Source organism: Diabrotica virgifera, chromosome 4, assembly GCF_917563875.1.
Source record: "Diabrotica virgifera virgifera chromosome 4, PGI_DIABVI_V3a".
NCBI lineage: Eukaryota > Metazoa > Arthropoda > Insecta > Coleoptera > Chrysomelidae > Diabrotica > Diabrotica virgifera.
Window position 1 is genome coordinate 113,100,947 of NC_065446.1, and position 27,998 is coordinate 113,128,944.

Sequence of the window (27,998 nt, forward strand, 5' to 3'; positions counted from 1 at the left end):
AATCAGGTGCTCCGGGAGTCGGTTCTGGTGGCATACTCGTGTATAGCGACCTCAAAAAAGCCTCCAGTAATTCATTTGCATCAATTAAATGCCGAAAACCATCGAAACTCTAGAAGATGACGTCCCTTGCAGAGGCCCTGGCGACCATGTCATCCGGAGGGCAATTCTGATGACATGTTCGTTTTATCGATCAAAAAAACCCATGAGTACTCTGTTTATATCAATTGAATGCCGAAAACCCTCGAAACTCTAGAAGATGACGTCCGTTGAAGGTCAAGGTCAAAGTAAAAGTCGCCATTGGATAGCCAGGAAAAATCATAGGCTACTAGTACTTTTCCTTGATCCAAACTTCTACATGTTGCCAAATAACCAGTAACTCACGGAATTGGAATACCGCGTAAATACTATAGTTTTCCGAATTTGGGCCTCTATATCTTGAAAATCCTTCATACGATTGAGTTGTGCCCATGATAACTTTTTATCAGGATGCTTCAATGAGTATTTTCCCAAAGTATGAACGAAATCCACTGGGACCTATTTTCCATAAGGTTTGTGCGCGGTCCACACTTTTTCTTGTATTTTCGTTGGAACACTCTGTATATGTAATTTGTAATATAATCAACATATATTTTGTAATTCAACAATTTCATAGAGATTTCAGAAACGATATTTTTCCTGTGTGCAATTAACACCCTCGTTATGTTCGTTATATATTTGGAAAGCCATAGTGGCTGTAATTTATCAAAGTTATTGCCTTCGTAGCAGTTTACCCATCCGACGTGATCTACTATGTCCTTTGTAGACGGTAAGCCCTTACCACACTCATATTTCGTACTTATGTCGCTCTTAAACCTCTTAGTTTGCCACGTTGAAGACTTACTAGCCACTAGCAATCACTATAATTGGATTTTGCACTTCTAATCTAAAATTTACACTGTCCAGTCGAAAGACAGGTAATTGAAAACGACAGGAAAATAACAAATGTGCTGGCTTTGATCTACTTACTGATTTTTTCTTAATATGGATGCGTTTATTCTTATTTATAGCTAGAACGTACCAATTTAAATTACTAAACTAAAATTTTTAAACTTCCGCAACTTTTATATCGGTTAACAAACGATTTTTATCATTATATGTTAATTTTACCTAATTCAACTTTAAGAATTGGATATGGTAGTCATGGTTTACAAGCATTTATTTTTTTCAAAAATTTTATTATTTTTTTTTGTATTTTCTTATTTTAATATCAACCTATTATTATATTTGCACCTTTGTACAATATACATTTAAATTAATTCTTTAAACACAAAGACATACATAAGTATACGAGGGAAGTTAAAATTAAAGGAAAAAAATCCAGAATTTATTATGTATTATGTCCTCCACCCCGCATATTTTTATGCGGGATCGGCTTCTCCAATTACATTTCCCCACAAGGACAATTAGAATTACAAAAATTGGAATAAATCCTTTGTAAAAGGTATAAAATTTATTAAAATCCCTAAAGGGCTACATCAGAACAAAACGTTTTCGATTTTATTACAAAATCATCATCAGTGTAAGACAGTCTGGATGCTAGCTGAGCCACCAAAGAAATATAGGGGTAATAACCCTTCAAATATAAAATGTATGCTTTACAGATGCATATTTACTTAAAATGCCTTGTGATGGGCAAAAGGCAACAGGAATAATGCCCTAAGGTAAGGTATTTAAATTCCCAACATGTGGGATGCAAAATATGGGAATTTAAATACCTTACCTTAGGGCATTATTCCTGTTGCCTTTTGCCCATCACAAGGCATTTTAAGTAAGTAAATATGCATCTGTAAAGCATACATTTTATATTTGAAGGGTTATTACCCCTATATTTCTTTGGTGGCTCAGCTAGCATCCAGACTGTCTTACACTGATGATGATTTTGTAATAAAATCGAAAACGTTTTGTTCTGATGTAGCCCTTTAGGGATTTTAATAAATTTTATACCTTTTACAAAGGATTTATTCCAATTTTTGTGATTGATGGTATACAGCCAACTACAGGAAAACTTTTCTTTCCTTGTGGATTTTAATTAGAATTACATTCCTAATTTGAGTCGTACCAGGTCTTCTTTGGTCTTCCTCTCCTACTCCTTCCACTAAATCGCAGATTAAAATATTCGTATATTTTTCGTATTATAACATAACCAAACCATCTTAAACCAGGCGCTCTCATTTTGACATCAATTGGTGCCACTCTTCCCCTAATATACTCATTTTGAATTTTATCGTTTTTTGTTACTCTACTAATCCATCTAAGAATTCTCATTTCCGCCACATGTATTCATTGCTCCTCTTTCTTCCTTATATCCCAACATTCAGATCCGTACATCCTAGCTGGTCTTATGGCTGTTTTATAGAATTTTTCCTCCAGCTTCATTGGAATGTTTTACACAACACACTATTCGCTTCCTTCCACTTCATCCATCCAACCCTAATTCTTCCGCATGCACCTCAATCTACCTTCCCATTTATCCGTAGTACCGATCCTGGGTACTTAAAACGATTACCTTTTACAATAATTTCACCATCAAACATATCACTTTATTTGTAATAACTATAAATTTGAAATTTTTTTCCCACTATGTTTTAAAATATTTTCCTTAAGAGCTTGTCTCCATAGTTCCGGTTTTGGTTCAAGTCGCTTTCACTACTTCCTACTAACATTAAATAATCAGCATACAAAGCAGCAGGAAATTTTAACCCGTAGTTTTTCTGTCATCTGATCCAAAACATATTATACTAAATAGGGACTAAACACAACACGAAGCCTTGTAGTTCAGAGAAATAAGGAAAAAAAATATCGTGTTGGTGACACATCCCCCTCCAGGCTGAAACAAAATTTTTCGAGTAATATGGTCATCTATAATAATAACCTATATGTTTCCTGCAGCCGATTTTGATGATATACATAGTTATAAACAAATGAAGATCAAAAAACGGTAAATTTTCGCTTTTTTCGTCTCTTACTAAAAAATTGGGCATTTTAAGCAAATTTGAGAGTACTAAACTCATAAACCGTATAAAAAACTTCATTATGGCGTTCGCTGAATATGTCTATCCTTATTGGTTACTTAGAAAATTGCCAAATAAATCATAAATTTTGAGTTTTCATAAATATTCATAACTTATGTAAAAATTAATTTAGAACCTTCTTATTACATGGAATGCTTACGGTGCTTATTATTAATTATTATATTATTAATACTTATGGTGCTTAAATTGCACCCTGAATTCCAAAGCAATTGGTCAAATAGTTTAAAAGTTATTTAATTTGTTTATCCAAAATTAATTTTTTTTGCAACACTGTAAGTCAGAAAATGATGAAGTTACAGTAATATTTTGGATAGTTTATGAAAGACGAAAATTTACAGTATTAATTTAATTTTAAAAAAATGACAAAAAATAATTATAGATATTGCAAAATAATTTTGCAAAAACATGTGAATTAAAAAAATGGGGGGGCTAACTTTGTCCCTAAATGTCCTAGAACAGTTGTTTTTATTTCTAAATGTGTATAAAAATTCAGTCTTTCTAAATATGAAAAAATAATTTTTCTACGGGTAACGGTTAAAAAGTTATTCTAATTGATTATAAGTAAGCAAAAAATGGACATGTTTTTGCAAAATAATTTTACACTGTTTAAAATTATTTCTTGTCATTTATTTTTAATTAAGGTAATAGTATAAATGTTCTTCTTTCATAAACTGTCCGAAGTATTATTGTAACCTCATAATTTTCTGACTTATAGTATTGCAAAAAACATGAATTTGGGAAAAATAAATTAAATAACTTTTAAACTATTTGACCAATTGCTTTGAAATTTAAAATATAATTTAAGTACAATAAGTTTCGGCACTCCGCGTAATAAGAAGATTTTAAGTTAATTTTTACCTGGGTTACGAATATTTATAAAAACTTAATATTTATGATTTATTTTGCAATTTTCTAAGCAACCAATAAGGTTGGACATATTCAGCGAATGCCATATTAAAGTTTTTTATACGATTTATGAGTTTCTTACTCTCAAATTTGTTTAAGTTGCTTAACTTTTTGGTAATATACGAAAAAAGCGATAATTTACCGTTTTTCGATCTTCATTTGTTTATAACTATGTATATCATCAAAATCGGCTGCAGGAAACATATAAGTTAATAATATAGATGTCCATACTACTCAAAAAATTTGGTTTCGGCCTGGAGGAGGATGTGTCACGAGAAAAACCTTATTTCTCTGGACTATTGGTGCAGTTGGTGCAATCCTGCTTCCACGTGAAATTTATTAGTTTCTCCCAAGCCTCCCCTAAGACTAATTGTTACTCACTCATAAATGTCTCTCACAATCTTTATTTCACACAGACTTTCCTTCTTTTATTTTAATATCGTCCACGATTTTCTGTGGTCCTGCTGTGCACATTTATGTACGTAATAAGTCCAGTCTCTCTATTGAAAAATGTGTTAAGAGTTGCCATATCTAATGCTGTTGCTAATTCAGTCATACCATTCCCAGCTTTATTTCTAGTTTCAAAGCCTAGTTCTCCGTGTATTGCTTCTATCTCCTACTATCATTACTTTCTTATCTGAAAGAATATCAATTAGTATATCTTCTAATTGACCATAAAATATAAAGCTTTTGTTTCATTTTTACCCAAACCTGTTTGAGGAACATACTAAGTAGTAACAAAATAAAAGAAAAATCAACAAATAGAAAAATCACATAGGAGTATGAGACAGCAGAAATATAAAAGTTGTTATAAAATAGCAATTGAATCAACAGATGAGGATAAAGTAGAGCTGTTATGGAGCTTTTTTAAGGAAATCATCGTAAATACAGCTAGAAAAATATACCAGACACGAGAGAAAAACAATAAAGCGAAATAGATGGCCTGGTAGAATAAAGAAATAAAAAACAAATAAAAAAGTAGCATAGAAAAAGTAGCATAGTTCATACCTGTGTATGAACTAGAAAGGAATTTAACGGATCAATACTGCTTATAAAATATTGGTTCAAAATTGCTAAAAAGATTACTACCATAAACTTCATTTACATTTGGTAAGTTTACAGGCTGAAAGTAGGTACCTACTTGCGGCCACTAAATTTGCCATGTGTCATCATCATCATGCAACCTCTTCTGTCCACTGCTGGACATAGGTCTCTCCCATTCTTCGCCACTCTTTCCGGTTCTGTGCTTCTTGTTGCCATTTCTTGGATATTCGGTTAACCTTTAACTACCCGCGCATCAAGTTATAACATAACTACACGCGTGGCGTACTTTATACGCCACAAGAAAATACACTTAAAAACAACGGATTGGTTTATTTTTTTTTTGAAAAAATACACTTAGTTGTTTGTATAAACCTTATTCGGCATCAGTGAATACTTGAAGTTCCTTCTCAGTTAGTCCGTTCTTTAACGGTAAAATATTTCAAAATCTCTGAATTTTAAAGAACCGCTTGGATTGACATGAAATTTGGCATACACATAGCTAACAAGTCAAAGAAAAAAAGTCATATTGTGCCGATATATGCTTTTGTCCTGGGGGTGGTTTTCACCCCCCTCTTGGGGGTGAAAAAATATTTGTCCAAAGAAAGTCAGGAAATGGATAAACTGGCTAATTTTAAGTAACTTTTGTTCTATAGAGTTTTTTCACTAAGTTAATACTTTTCGAGTTATTTGGCAGTGAACATGTTCATTTTTTCAACAAAATAATCACGCTTTTAGACGGTTTTTCGCAAATAACTCAAATAGTAAGTATTTTGTCGAAAAAATATTCTTAGTAAAAATATAGCCTGTAAAATTTTTTAAAAATGGTGTATATATCACGTCTCTACACCTAGTAGAAACAGAGTTATAGCTAATAAAAAATAGGATCATATTCGTCAAATTCCAAATGGAATAATTTAACATGAAATAACCAAAAATGAAGCACATTTCGGGGAAAACTCATTACAACTTGTTTAAAGTGTTTAAAAAAAGCTTTATTTTTGTTTAATAAAAAAAATTTCTAGCATCAAAATTAAACAAGTTACGCTCAAAATAAAGTTGGTCCCTTTTGGTTTTGGTAAAAAAATCGAGAAAGTCACCCCCTAATTAGTATCTTAAATGAACTTAATCGTTACGACTTCACAAGTTTCTTGACTCGTGTATATATTGTTTATATGATCTGTAAGTTTCATCGGTTCAAAGTCCTTATTATTGAAAGGGCTGTAGTTAAAAGGGGTTGAACGAGTCACTGATCACGAATGTATGCAAATTTAGAAGCACCAAATATTAATCAATTTTTGTCTAGCAGAAAAACAAAAAAATACATGATATTCAGAAAAGCAAATCTGACTTTTTTTTTGTTTTTCGAGGTTTTTGGTATCTCTAACAATTTTTAAGTTATTATGAAAAAAAGGATTTTTTCAAAACTTAAATTTTTAAAAATTTTACTTTTAAACCAAGTTTTTTCAAAAATAAGCACTTTGAATCGATGAAACTTACAGATCATATGAACACAACATAAGTAAAATAATTTGTGGAGCGGTAACGATTAATTTCATTTAAGTTGCTAATCAGAGGGTGGTCTTCCCGATTTTTTTTTGAAAAAACAAAAGGGACCAACTTTATTTTGAGCGTAACTTGCTTAACTTTAATGCTAGAAACTTTTTGTAAAAACAAAAATAAAGCTTTTTTAAACACTATAAAAAAGTCAAAATGGGTTTTCCCAAAAAAGTGCTTAATTTTTTGGATATTTCACGTCGAAATATTCTATTTGAAATTTGGTGAATATGAATCTATTTTTCATTGGCTATAACTCCGGTTCTACGAAATCCAGAAACCTAACGCGTACACCATTTTTTTTACTTTTTTATAAGCTATATTTTTGCTAAAAACGTTTTTTTTCGACAAAATACTTACTTTTTGAGTTATTTGCGAAAAAGCGTCTAAAAATGTGGTTATTTTGTTGAAAAATAAAACATATATTCACTCGAAAATAACTCGAAAAGTGTTGACTTGGCGAAAAAGCTCTATAGAACAAAAGTTACTTAAAATTAGTCAGTTTACCTATTTCCGGACTTATTTTGGACATATATTTTTTCACCCCCAATAGGGGGTGAAAGTCACCCCCAGGGCAAAAGCACACATCGGCACAATATCACTTTTTTTCTTTGACATGTAAGCTATACGTATGCCAAATTTCATGTCAATCCAAGCGGTTCTTTAAAATTTAGAGCAAAAACCGTGAAAGAATGGACTAAGTGAGCCAATTGGGATTTATAACTGGAATCATGGAATAACTGGATTCCATGATAAATAAAATTACTAATAAAAAATTTTTTGAAATGTGATTTTTTACAGGAGAAAAAGTATTGTTTATAAAGAAAAATATATTTTGTGCCATAATGACTAAAAAACAATTGAAATATGTACTTATATTACTACTTATAATAATATAATTGTGGCGTATATTGTCCACCAACGGAAACAACAAATAATAAACTGTAAATTACGATCTTCCCAGAACTCCGATTATAACGGAACTAAAAAAAAATTGTGAAGCATATTCCAGTGATCGGTTAGAGAAATAAACAACTTCAAAAATTAAATTTTTAAATATATTTGAAGTAGAATTCTTATATCTGGCGTACAAAATACGCCAGCGCGTGTAGTTCAAGGTTAATGTCGTCCATCCAGCGTGTTGGTGATCGTCCTCTGCTGCGTTTGTCTTCTCTTGGGCGCCAGTCAATTAGTTTTCTGGTCCATCTGGAGTTTTTCAGTCGCGCTATATTCCATTTCAGCTTGGCTATACGTTCAAAGACATCAGTGATACCTGTTCTTTTCTTTAAGTCTCGGTTTCTTATTTTGTTTTTCTTTGTCACGCCGAGAATTGATCTTTCCATGCGCCTTTGTGCCATTCGCATTTTTAGTGCTGTTGTTTTTGTGAGCGTGAGAGTTTCTGCTCCGTATGTCATAATAGGAAGAACGCATTGGTCAAATGTCTCCCGATTCATAGCTGTCGGGATGTTGCTCGTAAAGATGTCTCTTAGTAAACCATACGCCGCCCAAGCAAGTGTTATTCGTCGTTGAAATTGGCAACTCTGATTGTCCTTGCCTATTCTGATTTCATGACCGAGATATATGTACTTTTCTGTCAATTCTACCACTTGATTTTGGATGGTTCGGTGTTCGCTGGGACGAGCCCAGATGGTAAAACCAGAAACGAGATAGACTACATAATCAGTGACAAAAAATATATATTCAACGATGTCACAGTCCCTAATAGCTTTACCACAGGTAGCGATCATAGAATTGTAAGAGCCAAACTAAAATTAGACTTAATAACAGAAAGATCCAAAATGATTAGGAAGAAAGCCAACCCAATATGGAACGACCCAACGAATTTAAATTAATACCAAGGCAATATCAATAAAATCCTACAACAAAATGAATGCAGGAATAATATAAATGCCTTAAAGAAAAATATCGTAGATGCTGTTCGAGAGGCTCAAGTAAAATGCTGCCCTAAAAGACGCCAAGACAAAAAAGTAACCACTGAAACAAAGCGACTAATGGAAACTAGAAGAAAAATCAAAGGAAACGAAAGCATTGGCCAAGAAGAACTGCGAAAAATAAACAAAGAAGTATCAAAAGCTATAAGGAAAGATTTAAGGAAATTTAAGATTGAAAAAGTCCAGCGAACTATAGAAGAGAACAAAAGTCTGAACGTCCTGAGAAGACGGCTAAACAATGGAAAATGCGAAATACATAAACTAAAGAACAAATAAGAAGTCCCCACATCGAATAGAGAAGAACTACTACACATAGTTGAAGACTTCTATCAAGAACTATACACAAGCCAAAGAGCAGACCAAGAGAATTTGGAAGCCGCTGTATCACGCAAAATCATCAACCAGGGTTCAGAGCTCATGCCAGAGATCACACTAAGCGAAATCCAGGACGCAATTAAAAAGATGAAAAAAAAACAAAGCGCCAGGAGAAGATGGAGTCGTAATAGAAGCTATAAAGGTGGGTGGACGTGCCCTTATCAACCAAAGAAAAATTTTGTTTAACCTTTGTTTAACAGATTGTTGCATACCGGAAACACGGAAAAATGCAGTAACAATTTTACTACACAAGAAAGGAGACAAAGCGCACCTAAAAAACTATAGACCAAGCAGCTTGTTGAACCACATCTATAAAATGTTTACCCGAATAATTACGACAAGACTAGAAAAGAAGTTAGATTTCTACCAACCCCTAGAACAAGCTGGATTCCGCCCAAAATTCGGAACAAACGATCACCTACAAACAGTAAAAACCATAATAGAAAAGTCGATAGAATATAATAGACCACTGGTACTTATCTTCGTAGACTTTGACAAAGCCTTTGACACTGTGGAATTAGACAGCAATACAACTGCTATGAACAATAGTAGAATAGATTATCGGTTTACAAAGTTAGTGCAAACATTATACCAAAACACCACAATGCGTGCAAAACTACATGACACTACCAGAGAAATTCATATCAAGCGGGGTGTGAGACAGGGCGACACTCTCTCACCTAAATTATTACCTGAATCTCACCTGAATACGCCTTTAAAATGCTAAAGTGGGAAAATAGAGGAATAAAAACAGATGGAGAAATGCTCAATCATCTGCGTTTTGCCGACGATATAGTACTTATTTCCGAAGATCTGGGTGAAGCACAACAAATGCTACTAGAATTAGAAAACGTCTCTTCAACAATAGGTCTAAGCAAGACCAAATTTATGACAAATTTAGTTCCCAGCGAACAGCGAGCGAGCGAGCGAACAGCGATCACCTTGCCATGTGTAAACAACTGGAAAGTGCACTTGCTAGCACTTTCCTGTTGTTTACACATGGCAAGTTTAGTGGCCGCAAATACTTTCAACGAGTAAACTTGCCAAAGATAAAAGAAGCTATATGCCCAAAAAACATTTGGTCACTACCAGTGTGGCTTTAGGCCTGGAAGATTGACTATTGATAAAATACTTACTATTGGACAAATCTTGAAAAGTATTGGAGGGATAAAAAACAGTACATAAATAAAATAACTACATATACAAAAGTTTAAATTATTTTGATATATGTGACTTATTAGCATCAACCTGATAAGCAAACTACTTGGTCCTACATAGTATTACTTAACTGGGGCGCAATTCACTGTATATTCAAAACAACTTGTCAACAATTGACTAACTTTCATTGCGAACTTCATCAACTGACTTAAAAATTGCCACTCGCTTCGTCAGTTTTCTTTTATGTGAGGGGATTTTTAAGAAGTTTTAAATTCCATTAAAAAACTTTCAAGATTTTTCTCCACCGTTTTACTCTAATATTTTTAAAAGTTACGGAAAGATATGGAAGAAGGATTTTAAATTTGTTATATATACTATTAAAAAGTTATGATGTTTGTATTTATAATATAATTATGTCTATAAAAATATAGACGGTAGCATAACAGGAAACAAACTGGGATTTAGAAAAGGATTAGACACTAGAAATGCTATATTTACTATACAAACACTCATATAGTAGATCGCAAACCCTTTTTTTCGTGCGTCATTAATTTTGATGTCACATAGAATTTTAAGAATGTCGCCAATCATTACATGACGTTTTAGTTAAATCTGACACTGAAAGTTGTCCGAATATTTCATTTTATATAAACATCAATATTTATACAAATATTTGCCAGAATATTAATATTTAAAATAGTTTAATGTAAAATTAAATAAAGATAATATCAAATTTCACTATACAATGCCCGAATAATATATCAATGACATAAAATATTCATATTTACGTCATTGACAAATTTATAACCTAGAAATTTCAATAGTTATCTTACCATATGACCGATTATGTTTGTGTCAAATTATCTTTACTAGCCTCATTGATTGGTTATCTATTTAGAGTATTGTAATCGCCAACCAATTATACATCTAGATAGAAATCCGCTTTAATATGCAAATACCCGTCAAGGAATACATAATTTTTTAAGTTTTATGTATAATTATCACAGAGGTACGTTTTTTCTGACACTTCCAACTGTAAAGCGTTAGAGAGAATTCGATAATCTGTGACGCACTGAAAAAAAGGGTTTGGGACGGACTAGATAACGGTGTTAATATGTCAACTGTGACGTCTTTATATGTCTGGTTGACTTCGAGAAAATAGAACACAGAAAAAGTTCCAAGATATTACGGAACACATAAATATATAATCAGGATATGAAAATCATTACAAAATACCGATATCAGAAAACCCTAATTAGTGTAGACCAACCAAATTCTAAAGAGATTTCAAATGAGAAGGGAAGTACGACAAATATGTCTACTGTCCCCTCCACTTTTTAATATGTGCTAAAAGAGGCACTAGAAGACATCAGTAAAGGTATATCAATTGGCGGAACACTAGTGAACAATATCAGATATGCAAACGACACAATACTGATTGCGAACAACATATAGTAGGAAAAATGAAAGAATACCCATGCGTCACCGATGATATGCATACGAATCAAATCAAAAATTTCTATTCAAAACAACGTCTAAACTAAGTTAATACTGTAAAAAAACGGATGTAACTACTACCCCACCGTACGATTTTTCGCTACGTAAATGTGTCAAAGTTTTTTTGTGATGTTATTCTTTTTCTGATAATAGCTATATTGGTAATAAATGTTACTTTTACTACCGTAATTAATTATTTGATATAGATTAATAATACAAAAATAATGAGTAAGCAAATATAGTATTATCAATTTCTCCATGTTAAAGTTGCCGGACGTAAATAATAACAGTGCATAATTTAAAAAATGTCGTTTATGTCAGCTGCATTACGTGACTTAAATGAAAGTAAACTTAATGAATTCAGATCATTTTGGTATCCAGATCATTTTCCAGACATTATGTGCAAATAACTGTACATTCGTAAAAATATACTAATCTGTAATTTTATACACTATGATTGAAAAGTCAGAGTAATATGTACACGTTTGGCAAACTCATAGACAGAAGTTAACCATATTGACAGATGATTACTTACAAATTTTATTGACTTATTTCAATTAAATAAATACTTACCAAACCAAAAATACAAAATAATATCAAAATAGCTTTTAAAAGAACTGAGTTTTTTCAAGTAAATACGACTGATTATTAAAATTTATAAACTCTACCGAACCTAACCCAGTTTCACTGAAAAGAAATTAAAATTGACTCTGTCAGATTATAGTTGACCAGCACGATCACTCGAATAGTAGTTTATACAATCATTATCTCTACTGATGTTGAATGTTTTTCTAAGAATGACATAAGTACAGAAATAGTCAAGTGTGAGTTTAAATTTTCTACTAAATTAATATAACTACGTTGAACAATTGTATCGCCGTCTCACCCTTACCAAACCAAAAATACAAAATAATATCAAAATAGCTTTTAAAGGAACTGAGTGTTTTCAAGTAAATACGACTGATTATTAAAATTTATAAACTCTACCGAACCTAACCCAGTTTCACTGTCAAAGTGACTAAAATTGGATCTGTCAGATTATAGTTGACCAGCACGATCACTCGAATAGTAGTTTATACAATCATTACCTCTACTGATGTTGAATGTTTTTCTAAGAATGACATAAGTACAGAAATAGTCAAGTGTGAGTTTAAATTTTCTACTAAATTAATATAACTACGTTGAACAATTGTATCGCCGTCTCACCCTTACCAAACCAAAAATACAAAATAATATCAAAATAGCTTTTAAAGGAACTGAGTGTTTTCAAGTAAATACGACTGATTATTAAAATTTATAAACTCTACCGAACCTAACCCAGTTTCACTGTCAAAGTGACTAAAATTGGATCTGTCAGATTATAGTTGACCAGCACGATCACTCGAATAGTAGTTTATACAATCATTATCTCTACTGATGTTGAATGTTTTTCTAAGAATGACATGAGTACAGAAATAGTCAAGTGTGAGTTTAAATTTTCTACTAAATTAATATAACTACGTTGAACAATTGTATCGCCGTCTCACCCTTACCAAACCAAAAATACAAAATAATATCAAAATAGCTTTTAAAGGAACTGAGTGTTTTCAAGTAAATACGACTGATTATTAAAATTTATAAACTCTACCGAACCTAACCCAGTTTCACTGTCAAAGTGACTAAAATTGGATCTGTCAGATTATAGTTGACCAGCACGATCACTCGAATAGTAGTTTATACAATCATTATCTCTACTGATGTTGAATGTTTTTCTAAGAATGACATAAGTACAGAAATAGTCAAGTGTGAGTTTAAATTTTCTACTAAATTAATATAACTACGTTGAACAATTGTATCGCCGTCTCACTCTTACCAAACCAAAAATACAAAATAATATAAAAATAGCTTTTAAAGGAACTGAGTTTTTTCAAGTAAATACGACTGATTATTAAAATTTATAAACTCTACCGAACCTAACCCAGTTTCACTGTCAAAGTGACTAAAATTGGATCTGTCAGATTATAGTTGACCTGCACGATCACTCGAATAGTAGCTTATACAATCATTATCTCTACTGATGTGGAATGTTTTTCTAAGAATGACATTATAAGTACAGAAATAGTCAAGTGTGAGTTTAAATTTTCTACTAAATTAATATAACTACGTTGAACGATTGTATCGCCGTCTCACTCTGTCAATTATAAATATGTAACTGCGTATGTCTTGGATAACGTTTTAGCTTAGTAGACAAGACTTAATAATCTATCTCTCTCGTTTGTTATTTATAGAAAAAGGAAGCAAATCCAAAATATGTGCTTGATATGATCGTATTGATCGCTCATGGGTATAGGGCTTTTCATCGATTGTCATTTGTTTCGAGCTTCTGTCATGTGTCACATAATATTAATATATCTACGTCACACGTTTTTGGTTTGTATCATTGGTTATATCAATAACGTATGACGCAGATATATTAATATTATGTGACACATGACAGAAGCTCGAAACAAATGACTGTGAATGAAAAGCCCTATTCTTTCATTTTTCCGACTGTAGAAGGGCTGCAAATTCTGGTTGACTGCACTACGCATTATTGTGAGACTGTGAAGGCGCATTTAAATCAAAGCGAACACGAACGAACGAACGAATTCGTTCGCATTCGCACATGTTCCAACCGATGTCGGTAAGTTAGCGAATCATCAAAGGAAAATCGTTGTTCAATGTGGACAGTGGATAGAAGGTAGCGAACGAATTCGTTTAGAAGTACTGATTTAATTTATTTACAAACATTAGTTTGAGAGGGTGGTTTATTGTGTAGTCGGGAAAATATAATTTTGCAATATGGAATGAACCAATGAAAAGATACTTCAATTATCAGTTATATGGAAATGAAGAATGCCTATGAAACCCGAAATCGAAGCTATAAATAATAAACAGAAAAACTGATGCTTGTTTTACCATTTCTGTAGGAATGGGTTGTGATGTCTCTGAACTAAAAAAAAATGAATTAGCTTCTGCTATCATTTAGACAAGAAAGACAAAAAGAGGGTTCGAAGTGGTTTGCCTTTAAAAGCATAATGTTTTTATTGGATAAATTTCAACCCGGAAAGACTAATGAGGTAAGCAAATCAAATTAATTTCTAAAATTAATTAAAAGCAAATTTATTTTGATACACCAATTTTACAATTTATTATTTGAACATAATATAGTCATAATACCAAGAGCAAGCAACTTTTTCGAGGAAGAATTTTAAGAAAGCTGGTTCTTTAATATATTATTCTCTATGCTCCCTCAAACAGCGTATAATACCTGCTACCTGGCTGCTGATACATATTGCTTTCATTAGTTTGAAGCACATTACAGGTGCCTACCTAAATATATTAAATTCAAAATTATTTTAAGAAGATAATTTTTTTGTCATTACTTTTGTCATTATTAGAAATATGAATACAAATATTTTGTCAGTAATTTATATGCTAAAAAGTGTTACGTTTGACCTGTGCTCTTGTGCAGAATGGAAGCATGGACGTTAAAGGCCAGTTCCATTAACAAATTTGAAGTGTTTGAAATGTGGTGCCTTTGTCGAATGCTTAGAATATCATGAACAGAGTCAGAAATTATTAAGTATTAAGAAGCACGGGTTTGCGGGATAGGGAACTTTTTAATTATGTTAAAAGTAAGAAGACTGCATACTTGGGGCACATATTACGAGGGGAACGCTAGTGGACAAGAATCCACGGCTATAAAATGCTTTGCAATGTTGCTAAAAACAATAATATTTTATAAACAGGAAAATGTACGGTGGACGCCTACGCAGAAATGCACGGCATCTTAAGAAGAAGAAGAAATATGAATTTATAATTGCTAGATATTTTTGGACGTTTTATTTATCTCAAACTTTAGTTGATAATGCCAGATTTAAATAAAATATTAATAAATAAAACATTTCATAAAATTTTCAATAAAATAATAAAAAATGCCTGGATAAATTATTTTTGAGTATGGAAATAATTTTAATTTCAATTTAATAATTAAAATCAAATTTTTTAAATTAAATTATTCTAGAATAGAGACACGACAAAATCGTATCAAAATTTATACTTATATTTATGAATATGACATATTTTTTTCCTTACAGAACACACATTGCGTTTTATAAGCTTACAATAAGCTATTGCATATTGTATTAAAATTTACCCAACAAGAACACGACAATAAACACAACAATATTATGTGTGACTGGCCACTGGCCCATCTTAAAAACATCTGCGGGCAATATGTACTCCCGATCATCAACGAATGCAAACGTTCGCTTCAATGTAAATGGCCCTACTTTGTAGCGAACGAATAGCCAAGCGAACACCTACGAATTCGTTCCTTCGTTCGTTCGTTCGTTCGTTCGTGTTCGCTTTGATTTAAATGCGCCTTGAGAGGTATGGAATGGCTCTGAACACAAACATAAAACAAAAATCATAACTGTCAGTAAGAACAAGATTGAAGACGAGACAATAGTTTTATAGGAAGGACCCAGATACAATTACATACTTCGGATGTGAGCTAAACGAACAATGGGACGGCAGCCTTAAAATAAAACGGCGCATTGAGATGGCCAGTAGCGTTTTTAATAATATGAAAACAGTATTATGTAATGGAAAACTGACAATAGACATTAGAACTAAAGTATTGAGATATTTGTTACGTATTTTCTGTCCTTTTATATGGAGTTGAAGCCTGGACAATTAAAGACGCAACTGAAAAATACTTGTCAGCTTTGAGATGTGGTGTTATCGAAGATCGTGGAAAATATCATGGACACAACACGTAAAAAACATGGAAACATTAGAAAAGATGGAAAAAGAAAAATAAGTACTCAGTATCAGGCAGGAAAGAAAATGAGCTACTTTGGTTACATACTAAGAAACGAAAAATATGAGTTGATGGGATTGGTTATACAAGGAAAAGTGGAAGCAAAGAGAGGCCTGGAAAGACGACGCGCGATGCACGTTCTGGTTAAAAAATTTAAACCAGTGGAGTGGAAAAACAACAATAGAACTCTCTACAGCCCCTGCAGACATAGTAAAATGGGTCATGATGATCGCCAATATCCTTACAGGGTGAGGCACATAAAGAAGAATATAGGTCATCGATTCTAGAAATATTTTCTGTATATATTGTAAGGTAAGGGCGGTGGTAAGTTAGGTTCTTTCCAGTGTTAAACAGCTAAGAGAATAACACTTCTTTACTGAACGAATGAGTGTCATTATTAGAAATATGAATACAAATATTTTGTCAGTAATTTATATGCTAAAAAGTGTTAGGTTTGACCTATGCTCTTGTGCAGAATGGAAGCATGGACGTTAAAGGCCAGTTCCATTAACAAATTTGAAGTGTTTTAAATGTGGTGCCTTCGTCGAATGCTTAGAATATCATGAACAGAGTCAAAAATTATTAAGTATTAAGAAGCACGGATTTGCAGGATAGGGAACTTTTTAATTATGTTAAAAGTAAGAAGACTGCATACTTGGGGCACATATTACGAGGGGAATGCTAGTGGTCAAGAATCCACGGCTATAAAATGCTTTGCAATGTTGCTAAAAACAATAATATTTTATAAACAGGACAATGTACGGTGGACGCCTACGCAGAAATGCACGGCATCTTAAGAAGAAGAAGAAATATGAATTTATAATTGCTAGACATTTTTGAACGTTTTATTTATCTCAAACTTTAGTTGATAATGCCAGATTTAAATAAAATATTAATAAATAAAACATTTAAAGAAAGAGAGGCCTGGAAAGACGACGCGCGATGCACGTTCTGGTTAAAAAATTTAAACCAGTGGAGTGGAAAAACAACAATAGAACTCTCTACAGCCCCTGCAGACATAGTAAAATGGGTCATGATGATCGCCATTATCCTTACAGGGTGAGGCACATAAAGAAGAATATAGGTCATCGATTCTAGAAATATTTTCTGTATATATTGTAAGGTAAGGGCGGTGGTAAGTTAGGTTCTTTCCAGTGTTAAACAGCTAAGAGAATAACACTTCTTTACTGAACGAATGAAAATGTTTCTGTTGTTTGTAGTCATCTCGCACTTATTATCAAACCACTGACTCATTTTTTCTGCCCATCGAGTGGAAAGATGAAGCCAAATACCTGGGAGTCATCATGGACAAAGGACTAATTTTCCAAAAACATGTAGAAGCCACAGTCCAAAAGGCCAACATGGTAAGAACAACATTAAGAGGACTCACAAGCAGGAAAAGTAAATTAAGGTTAAAAACAAGGATAAGGTTAATAAACAGCATCATATTACCGGTACTAACATACGCATCTCTCGCATGGGGACAAGTATGCAAGACACACAAAAAGTAGATACAAGCAGTTCACAACAACAGCCTAAGAGAAGCAGAAGTACGTAGGAGAAAGATTCCTGTTCAGAGAGCTACAACAGGTGAGAGTTACATAAATGATGACAGACAAGGCTAGGGTTAAATTCGTGGAGCTGGAGCACGACCTAAGCCCCATGCTGCTAGAGATGCTAGGGTAAGACGCTTTCCATCGATGGAAGCAAAAACGGCCTAAACAGCAAAAAGTGGAATAAAGTAAAGAAAATAAAGTGGAATAAATAAAGTAAATAAAGAGAGACACAAAGAATAAAATGAAAGTGAAAGTAAAGTGATAAAGAAGTAAAAATAAAAATAGTAGATATTTCGTTGCTCGAAACACCAATTGCTGAAGAAACACGTAACCCAAGCGTAGGTCCAATACCACGATCATAATAAAGTGAGCCTACAAAAAAATATATAAAAAAGGCGCAATCCACCAAAAAAATATAAAAAAACAAAAAAATACTTAAGCACCAAGCCATTGGACCGAGCCCAGTGGGGCTTATTACAATGACTTGGGGCCCAAGCAAGCAATTTTTAGTTCGCGGATAAGTAATTAGAAGATAAAGGCATAGAGTGCTTCACGCTGGCCTAGTTTTGAATTCGATTAGGGCACCACATTGGAATCTTATTACCCAGGATTCCATTGTGAAGAGCTTTTGGCTACGATAGTTGTACCCCTATCGCGCATCAGCGTGCTATAGGGGGGAAAGGGATGTCCTGGAGCATTGGAGCGAGGTGGGGTGATTCCTGTTTTTACTCGGGTGAAAACATCTCGCCCCAATGAATTGTTATACCCGAATGTACTTTTTCGATAGGGTGGACATCTCTCACAGGTCGGGTTAAATCAAATTGCTTGTTTGCTTGCATTTTTTCTACCCTGCTTTATCCAGTATTTCAATAAATTTTTTCAATACACAGGCTTGTATGAATAAAAATTAGAATGTAGTTTATACTCCAAATGTTGGATTACATACTCCACGTGGTAAGAATAAAAATCAGCAGTAGATACTCGGTTTGAGTAGGTACTCTTATGTACATTTTGTTGTGAGAATATATTAATTTTTAATGTGAATAAAAATATCTTTATGCTCTTTAGGGTGAGAATCTACTCCACTTTAGAGTCTAATAGTTACCAGACTTTAGTTTAATCGTGGAAAAGTTATGGCTAAGTTCATGTTTAATTTTCGTTCAAAAAAATATTATAAACCAAGAAGAAGTACGTTTGATCGTTACTTTAAAGTATTATATCGATTTAATGAAGGAAATGTTGAGTGGCTCTTAAAGAACTTTTTGATTGAAGAATCTGAAGAAATAAGATATGGATAAGTAACTTTGATAAAATGAAAATATTTTAAGATATATAAGTGATCCGGGATTTCCAACAGGACTGAGAAAATATCGCACCTTGAAAACCATATGGCAATATCTGCAATTTTTTCATGAAATGACCTTTGAATGTAGTCTAATAAGAAAAAAAATTCTATTTTTTAATGCTATATAGCAGCGTCTGCAAAAAATTTTAAGTTCGGCGCCAGAAAGATACATCCCTATGGCTTTTGTCAAAAATCGGTTCTTCTTTTTATACCATCAGGCATTATCTGCAGTAGTTGATGCTCTACGGTTCTAAAATTAGAAAAAAAAACCCAGATCTGTATGGCAGTATGAGCAAAATGTTACCCACGCTCGTAAAATGAAAGCAAGATCTACTAAGGAAACATCCTTTGAATGCAACAAAACAGAGTGCTGCATAGAGATTTGATTGCAACACTGGAAATAAGCGACAAGACTATAACAAATTGATATACAACGTCGTACTGCAGATCCCAAAAGATAAGCGAATTATAACCGACAGACATTATGTAAGCGACAGATTATAATATGCAAGACTTTGATTAAGTGTTAACACTAAAAATTTGTAATAAATAAGTACAATCAATAAAAAAACTGTTATTTTATATGAATTTTTACTGTATCATGTGCGAAAATTGATATATTTTTTAATACCATATGGCCGTATGTGCTAAAATACCTATTTCCTGGGGGAAATTTTACGTACTTCTTCATTCATATAAAAATATGTAAAATTAAAGACAATTGTGCCAAATACCAGGTTTGCAGCTTAATTTTTGGAATTACAGTAAATAAAATTAACTTTACAAAAACTTAAAATGCTCATAACTCAATATTATGATTTTTGCAGTTACTGCCCTCTGGTTTTCAAGGTGCGATATATTGGTGTTCATTAAACTACTGTGTGTAAGGTTGTAACGTAAGTTGTTGACCAGATAACAGGAAAATGCGCACGTTGGATAAAATTTCCTCATACTCCGGCGGATATAATACAAGCTAAAGAAAGATCACAAACAAAGTACACAATTCCGTGTGTTGTGGGTGTGACCGACATAAAAATAAAAAACCACCTCGTCATTGTGATGAATAAATATATCAATCTCAAAGGATATCATAGTAAACGTTCAAGCAACTTTCAATGCAAGTGAGTGGTTTACAGGCGTGGACGCATCAGGGCCGTAACTACGATGTTGGGGACCCGGGGCAAACGTGATCTGGGGACCCCGGGCCCCTACCGTGGGGTCTGGGGTTTATCCCCCAGCGGAATGGGGGTCCGGAAAGATTCTTGATATTTAAGCCCTTGAAAACTCATTTTAATGCCTTTCATGACTGAAGTTTCTTGTACCTAACATATCGCTGTTTTAGTTGACCAACACAAAAAATTTTGAAATCGACTTACTTTAAGTTAAATAATTTTGCAAGTACCATATCATTTGTTTTACGCAAGCACATTGTTCGGCTACAATTTGGTTCCTTTCACGTACCAATATGTGGCTTGAGGTAAATTGGTTAAGACAATATAGCTGGGACGGGGGCCCATATTCCGGTTGCATTTTAATTTTTATTTCGCCAAAATGACTAATTTTCTCAGTAACAATTTATATCTTTACGAAAGGTCTCGGGGGCCCTAGCTTAGCCCGGGCCTCCTCTTCCAATGGTATTTTAGGTTTTATTACGCCAAAATAACATACGCCATAATAATAATAATTTAAATTTTTATGTTATGATCTCGGGGGCCCCAGCCTAAACTTTATGTTGAGGTCTAGGGTGCATCTGTAAGGTCTTTTTAAAATTGTGTCATTTGAAATTATTTCGTTGGGCTCGGCTTTTAAAATGCACATGTTTGGTAGTTACGGCCCTGGGACGCATCATGGGCAAGATCTGTCCATAATTCACGGATATGGAGCAACTCACAAAGTTGTCATATTGATAAAAATAAGTTTAGGAGGTCAAGCGCAATAAGTTTAGGAAATGAAGGTAATGGCGTAGCACCGTAGTTAATGGTGCCCTTTAGAAATACGCATATACTCCTGCTGAGCTTGCTTATCACAAATTATTTATAAAGGAGCGTGTATTAATTGAAAGATGTTTTGGACAACTAAAACAACAACTTCCAATGATTTAAAAATTAACTAGAGAGTAGCCACACTTATGTACTGTGAGTATAATCTCATCACATCAAAATATTTTTATTCATATGAAATGGAGTATAAACTTATATTTTATGCTCATATTCATGAGAACATATTCGGAGTTTATACCCCGTTTTAATTTGTATCGCCCCATATCTCATATATTTATCCATACCTCGTTATTATCTTCTTATTCCGCTTTCTGTCCTTATTTTATAGTGGCCTGTCTTTCTAGTTTTACATATAGCCGCTTAACCCGGGAGTAGTCGCGCTCACTTCTGTAACGTCGATAGTCGCGTGTGAGATTCTATCTCAAAATACGAATTTAAAACAAATTTTTTATTTTGTACTATTTTTATATACTTTTTATATTGAAAATATATATTTCTAACAATTTTATTAAAAAAACCTGTGTTAACAGCCACCTGCCAACATCGGCCACCTGTTCTAAAGGCCAGTTTAAAAATTTCCCAAACCAATTATATGTAGACTACAAAAACTGGCAATACCGTCCACCTTTCTATATCGGCCAATAGTTCTTTCATTTTTAGTGGACGTTACTAACAAATTTTACTGTACAGTAAAACCTGTGTTAACGGACACCTGCCAACATCGGCCACCTGTCCTAACGGCCAGTTTAAAAATTTCCCAAACCAATTATAATATGTAGACTACAAAAACTGGCAATAGCGGCCACCTTTCTATATCGGCCAATAAATTCTTTCATTTTTAGTGGCCGTTACTGACAGGTTTTACTGTATTACGAAAAAGGATGAAATGTGAGATTCTATCTAACGGCGCGACTACTCGCGGATTAAAGCTAATTGGCTCTCCCCAAAGCCATAAATTCCACAAAAAGAAGAAGAAGAAGAAAAACAAAATTCCTACGCATTACTACACCCTTTCTCGAGACACTTACGAATTTTTTTCAAAATTGCAAAATTTTTCATCAATTTATCGCGAAAAAGGATAAAAATAATTGAGATTCTATCTCACCGCGCGACTACTCGCGGGTTAAAGGGCCCCACCAATGAAACCTTCCGACAGAAAAGTAACCTCAATCTTTTGTTGACATAAATAGAGAGTCTCATTGCGATATAAGTCGAGTAGATAAAGTGAATTTTTTAAATTGATAACTCGGTCGAAAAATGGATTTTAGCTGAGAACATTTTCGAGCAATAATTGTTTACAATTTTCGGAGAGGATTTTCTTAACAGCAATGTCACGCTGAAATGTTTTCTGTATTTGGGAATGAAGCATCATACCAGTCAACTATTTCCTGCTGGTATTGCAAATTTCAACGTGGCTGCTCCAGTATCAGCGACGAATCCAGGCCAGGTCCGTGTTAAGTGTGTCAAAGAAAATGGTTGCAACTTTTTTGTCAAAATCTGATCAAATGGCAACAATTGCTTTAGAAGATCGCAGAACGTTTACTTCTGATTGGTATATAACCCTTTGTTTGCCAGAAGTTATCGCGAAACTATCGCGACAAAGCAAGACACAACGGCGAATCACCCTACATCAGGACAATGCAAGTGCTCACACTGCCCAAAAGACAATAGAGTTTTTGGAGCTTCAAAACATCAAATGGTTAAACCATCCACCATGTAGCCACGACCTGAGACCCAACGACTTCTTCACGTTCCTAAAGATCAAGAATTAAATGCGCGGGCGGCGATTCCAGTTGCCAGAAGAAGCCATCGATGCCTTTAAAACAGCGATTTGCAGGCGTCAACTGAAGACTGGAATACCTGTTTTACCAATTGGTTTGAACGTATACAAAACTGTATCGATCTTAGTAGGTCATATTTTTTTAAAAAGCACTATAAGTCTATATATTTTTTTGTGTTTATGGCTATATACAAAACTAAAAAGATAACTTATCTATTCTATTTGCTTTCTATATATATCGCTATGTCCCGATCTTTTTATTTTGTGAATATTTTTTCTCAATTTCTCAATATAATTCCAAATTTGAAACCCCTTTAACAGTACAACATATCTACTTCCATTTGTTTTATCCCCTTTTCCTATAAATTTTTGCTTACATGACAGGGCAATAACCGGTAATAATTCTATCTATAAACAGGGCAAGCTAACAAATATATAAGAGTTCCGCAATAAAAATCACTACACAATGGAGACATTCAAGCAAGCTGTCACGTTCCGCAGCTGGACAGATCGAGAAAAATTCGGTTGGAGGCTGTGATGCTTTCTAAACGAAAAAACGGTGAACTGCTGTCACATTTGTGAATGAAATTTTAGTAAAAACGTTATAAATGATAGTTGCAGTAACAAACTGAACGTGATAAGTATATAAGTCGAGAAAAATATTATCCAAAAAATATTAATATAAAAATATTACTCTGGGCTAATTAGCAAAATACAAGGAAAAGTTATTTACCAGCAATTTTATTGCTGGAATCGAATCTTATTATTGTATGTATTCAAAGTTCGCAGATAGTGTGCTACTTTTTTTATAAACAAAATGGCGCCTGAAAATCGTGTTTTTTTTTCAATTTTTGCTCTATAACTCCAAAGATTTTAACTTTAGACCAAAAATACTGAAATAAAAATTCACCGCAATTAAATTCTGCATAGAAACGTGTTCTTTTCGATTTACTTCGACGAAAACTTTCCCCGGAAAAAGCGGGTTTGTCCAACAAAATCTTTAATTTTCAACTAAACTTTTAGATAAGTAGTTGTTAATCAATAAATAAATAACTTGGTAACTTAAAAGCCCTTTTCGTGTGTATTATAATTCCAAAAGTTTGTGGAAATTGAATGAACAGTTTAGCAACAATTAAAATGTAAATTAAAAATTTACGGTCGCTATAATAACGACAATAATTACGATGCATAAGAATAACTATTATTTTTTCATAAAAAGATACTATACCTATCTAATTTACTTTATAGAATTGAAATTGGACTATTTAAACGGCCTCAGGAATATTTTAAAATTATATACAATTTTTTGGTTTATAAACAAATAGAATGTCTCGGGAAATATTAAACTAAATTAAATTGTGAAAACAGTATTCAAAAGACTGTGGTAGGACTCTTCTTTCAACAGAAAAAACGTTTAATTATGGCAAGTGGTTCCTGAGATACAACCGGTCAAATTTGACCGGAATTTACGGCAAAGATATAAACAATAGGATCATAATTTTCAAACCATCACCTTTTTAGTTTTGTCCTCTTTCTTCACACCAATTTTCATATCTTTAAAATCCTCATAACATATATTATTATAATAAAAACTATCGATATAACGTGTGAAAATTGCCAAAAATAGCAAAATTCCAATCAAAAATTAGGTTGGAGAAAATGTAACCCTCAAAGTTCAAAATCGGTATACGTTAACAAAATGCATTTTCTCGGCTTCCCATAGAGCAATTTCCTTCATTCTTTTTTTTGTTCCCTTATAACTCGAGTAGAGCCATCGAACTAACGCATTATTAAATGTAAAACTTGCTTTTGTTTTGTTATAATAGATTAATTTATTTATAAGGACAGAAAATTACATATTTTTTCCAGTTGTAGGCTTTTTTTTAGATAAACTTACTACAAGTGTACCTTTTAAAGTTAAAAACATAAATATTCTCATTTGAAAGCTGTATAATTATATAAACAATTTTTATTTAAACAAATTAAAATATTGTGTTATAATAAATAAATAAATTTATTATAACAAAACAAAAGCAAGTTTGACATTTGATAATGCGTTACTTCGACGGCTCTACTCGAGTTACTTGGGAACAAAAAAAGAATGAAGGAAATTGCTCCATGGAAAACCGAGAAAATGCATTTTTTTAACGTATATCGATTTTGAACTTTGAGGGTTACATTTTTTCCAACCTAATTTTTGATTGGAATTTTGCTATTTTTGGCAATTTTCACACGTATTATCGATAGTTTTTATTATAATAATATGTTATGAGGATTTTAAAGATATGAAAATTGGAAGAAAGGGGACAAAAATAAAAAGGTGATGGTTTGAAAGTTATGATCCTATTGTTTATATCTTTGCCGTAAATTTCGGTCAAGTTTGACCGGTTGTATCTCAGGAACCGCTTGTCATAATTAAACGTTTTTTCTTTTAAAAGAAGTGACCTGCCGCTGTCTTTTGAATACCGTTTTCACAATTTAATTTAGTTTAATATTTCTTGAGATATTCTATTTGTTTATAATCCAAAAAATTGTTTATAATTTTAAAATATTCCTGAGGCCGCTTAAATAGTCCAATTTCAATTCTGTAAAGTATATTAGATAGGTATAGTGTCTTTTTATGAAAGTCATAGTTATTCTTATGCATCATAATTATTGTCGTTATTATAGCGACCGTAAATTTTTAATTAACATTTCAATTGTTGCTAAACTGTTCATTAAATTTCCATTGGCTTCTGGAATTATAATATATACGGAAAGTGCTTTTATGTTACCAAGTTATTTAATTATTGATTAACAACTACTTATCTAAAAGTTTAGTTGAAAATTAAAGATTTTGTTGGAAAAACCCGCTTTTTTCGGGGAAAGTTTTCGTCGAAGTAAATCGGAAAAAACACATGCAGAATTTAATTGCGGTGAATTTTTATTTGAGTGTTTTTGGTCTAAAGTTAAAATCTTTGGAGTTATAGAGCAAAAATTGAAAAAAACACGATTTTCGGGCGCCATTTTGTTTATAAAAAAAGTAGCACACTATCTGCGGACTTTGCATATCTATATTATTAATATATACAATCATAAGACTCGATTCCAGCAATAAAATTGCTGGTAAATAACTTTTTCCAAAAATGGCCTATTCTCCGATAATCAGCCCAGACTATATGTAGTTTTAACCTTCGTCGGGCGGCGTAGGTACAATTATAACTTTTGAGTTTTCATATTGTGATAACTTTTTGTTTCAAAGAGGTAGAAACTTGAACTTTTGTGACATCTCTACATTTATCCAGTAGATTATGTGAGCCAAATATAACATAAAAATCATTATCCAATTTCCAGAAGGAGGCTTAAAAAGTTCCTACCCCCATAAACGACGGCATAGGTATATTTGTACCTTGTACATTTTTTTAATTAATGATTAAAAAAACAATACATTTTGTGTTTAAATGATAGCTTATTTGAGTCAAAATACAAAAATGAATGTTAGTGTGGATTTTCGTAACACATACATATCGTTTTAAACAAAGAATGTTCGTCACATACAGATAGAAAAAATACTACACAAGTATTTCTCCTTTTACGCTGTTTTTCCGTTCGTTTCGTCAAATATGACAACTTCCGGTTACTGCAGTAAATTCACGAATACTGTGAGATACTTGAGGAGGAGTATCTACAGCAAATACATACTCTGTCTCGACCAATGACCATTTCTACAGCACTACGTAGAAAATGTCTCGTCATCATTATCCGGTTTTTACTTTGAGATTGAAATGAAGGTAACCAAATATCTTTAGAATGATCCTTCAAAAATTTCCTGCGTTAATCTTTGTTTTTTGTAATGTATAATGCTCTCGATGTATAAGCTAGTGACGTCAATCATATTATAAAAAAAGGCCGAGGGCCAACGCAATGTTCGACATAATATGCTGGGTGAGTGTTTGGTCAAATACTTCTTCTTCTTCTTCAGGTGCCATCTCCGCTACGGAGGTTGGCAATCATCATAGCTATTTTAATTTTTGAGGCAGTAGCTCTAAATAGTTGTTTCGAGCTGCATCCAAACCACTCTCTCAGGTTCTTCAACCATGAAATTCGTCTTCTTCCGATGCTTCTTCTGCCATCTATCTTTCCCTGCATTATGAGTCGTAGGATACCATCCTTCTCGCCCCGCATCACATGTCCGAGATACTGTAGCTTCTTTTCTTTAATTGTAAGTTCAACTTCCTTTTCTTTACCTATTCTTCTCAGTACTTCATTGTTTGTAACTCTATCTACCCAGGAAACCCTCATAATTTTTCTATAGGTCCACATTTCAAAGGCGTTAAGTCGTCTCATTGTCTCTACATTTAACGTCCATGATTCCACTCCATAGTATAGAACACTGTAGACGTAACATTTTGTTAGGCGTACTTTAAGAGCTAATGTTAAATCTTTGCTACATAGGACCTTTTTCATTTTTATAAAATTAGAACGTGGTTTTTCGATTCTGACTTTTATTTCTGCAGTGTAGTCGTTATTTTCTGTTATAAGTGTTCCTGGGTAAGTGTACTTTTTTACTCTTTCGATCTGCTGGCCCTCTACTATCAAGATTTCGTTAGTATTATGGTTGTTTTTACTAATTTTCATAAACTTCGTCTTTTTGATATTGAGAGAGAGTCCGTACTCCCTACTACACCTTACTATTTTACTCATGAGTCTTTGCAGGTGTTGTAAACTATCGGCTATTATTACTGTATCATCTGCATATCTGATGTTGTTAACTAAGACTCCATTTACTCTTATGCCGACTGTTTCATCTTCCAGAGTTTCTCGCATTACCTCTTCAGAATAAGCGTTAAATAATAGAGGTGATAGTATGCAGCCTTGCCTGACTCCTCTCTTTATTTCCATTTCTTCAGATGTTTCTTTTTCAATTCTTACTAT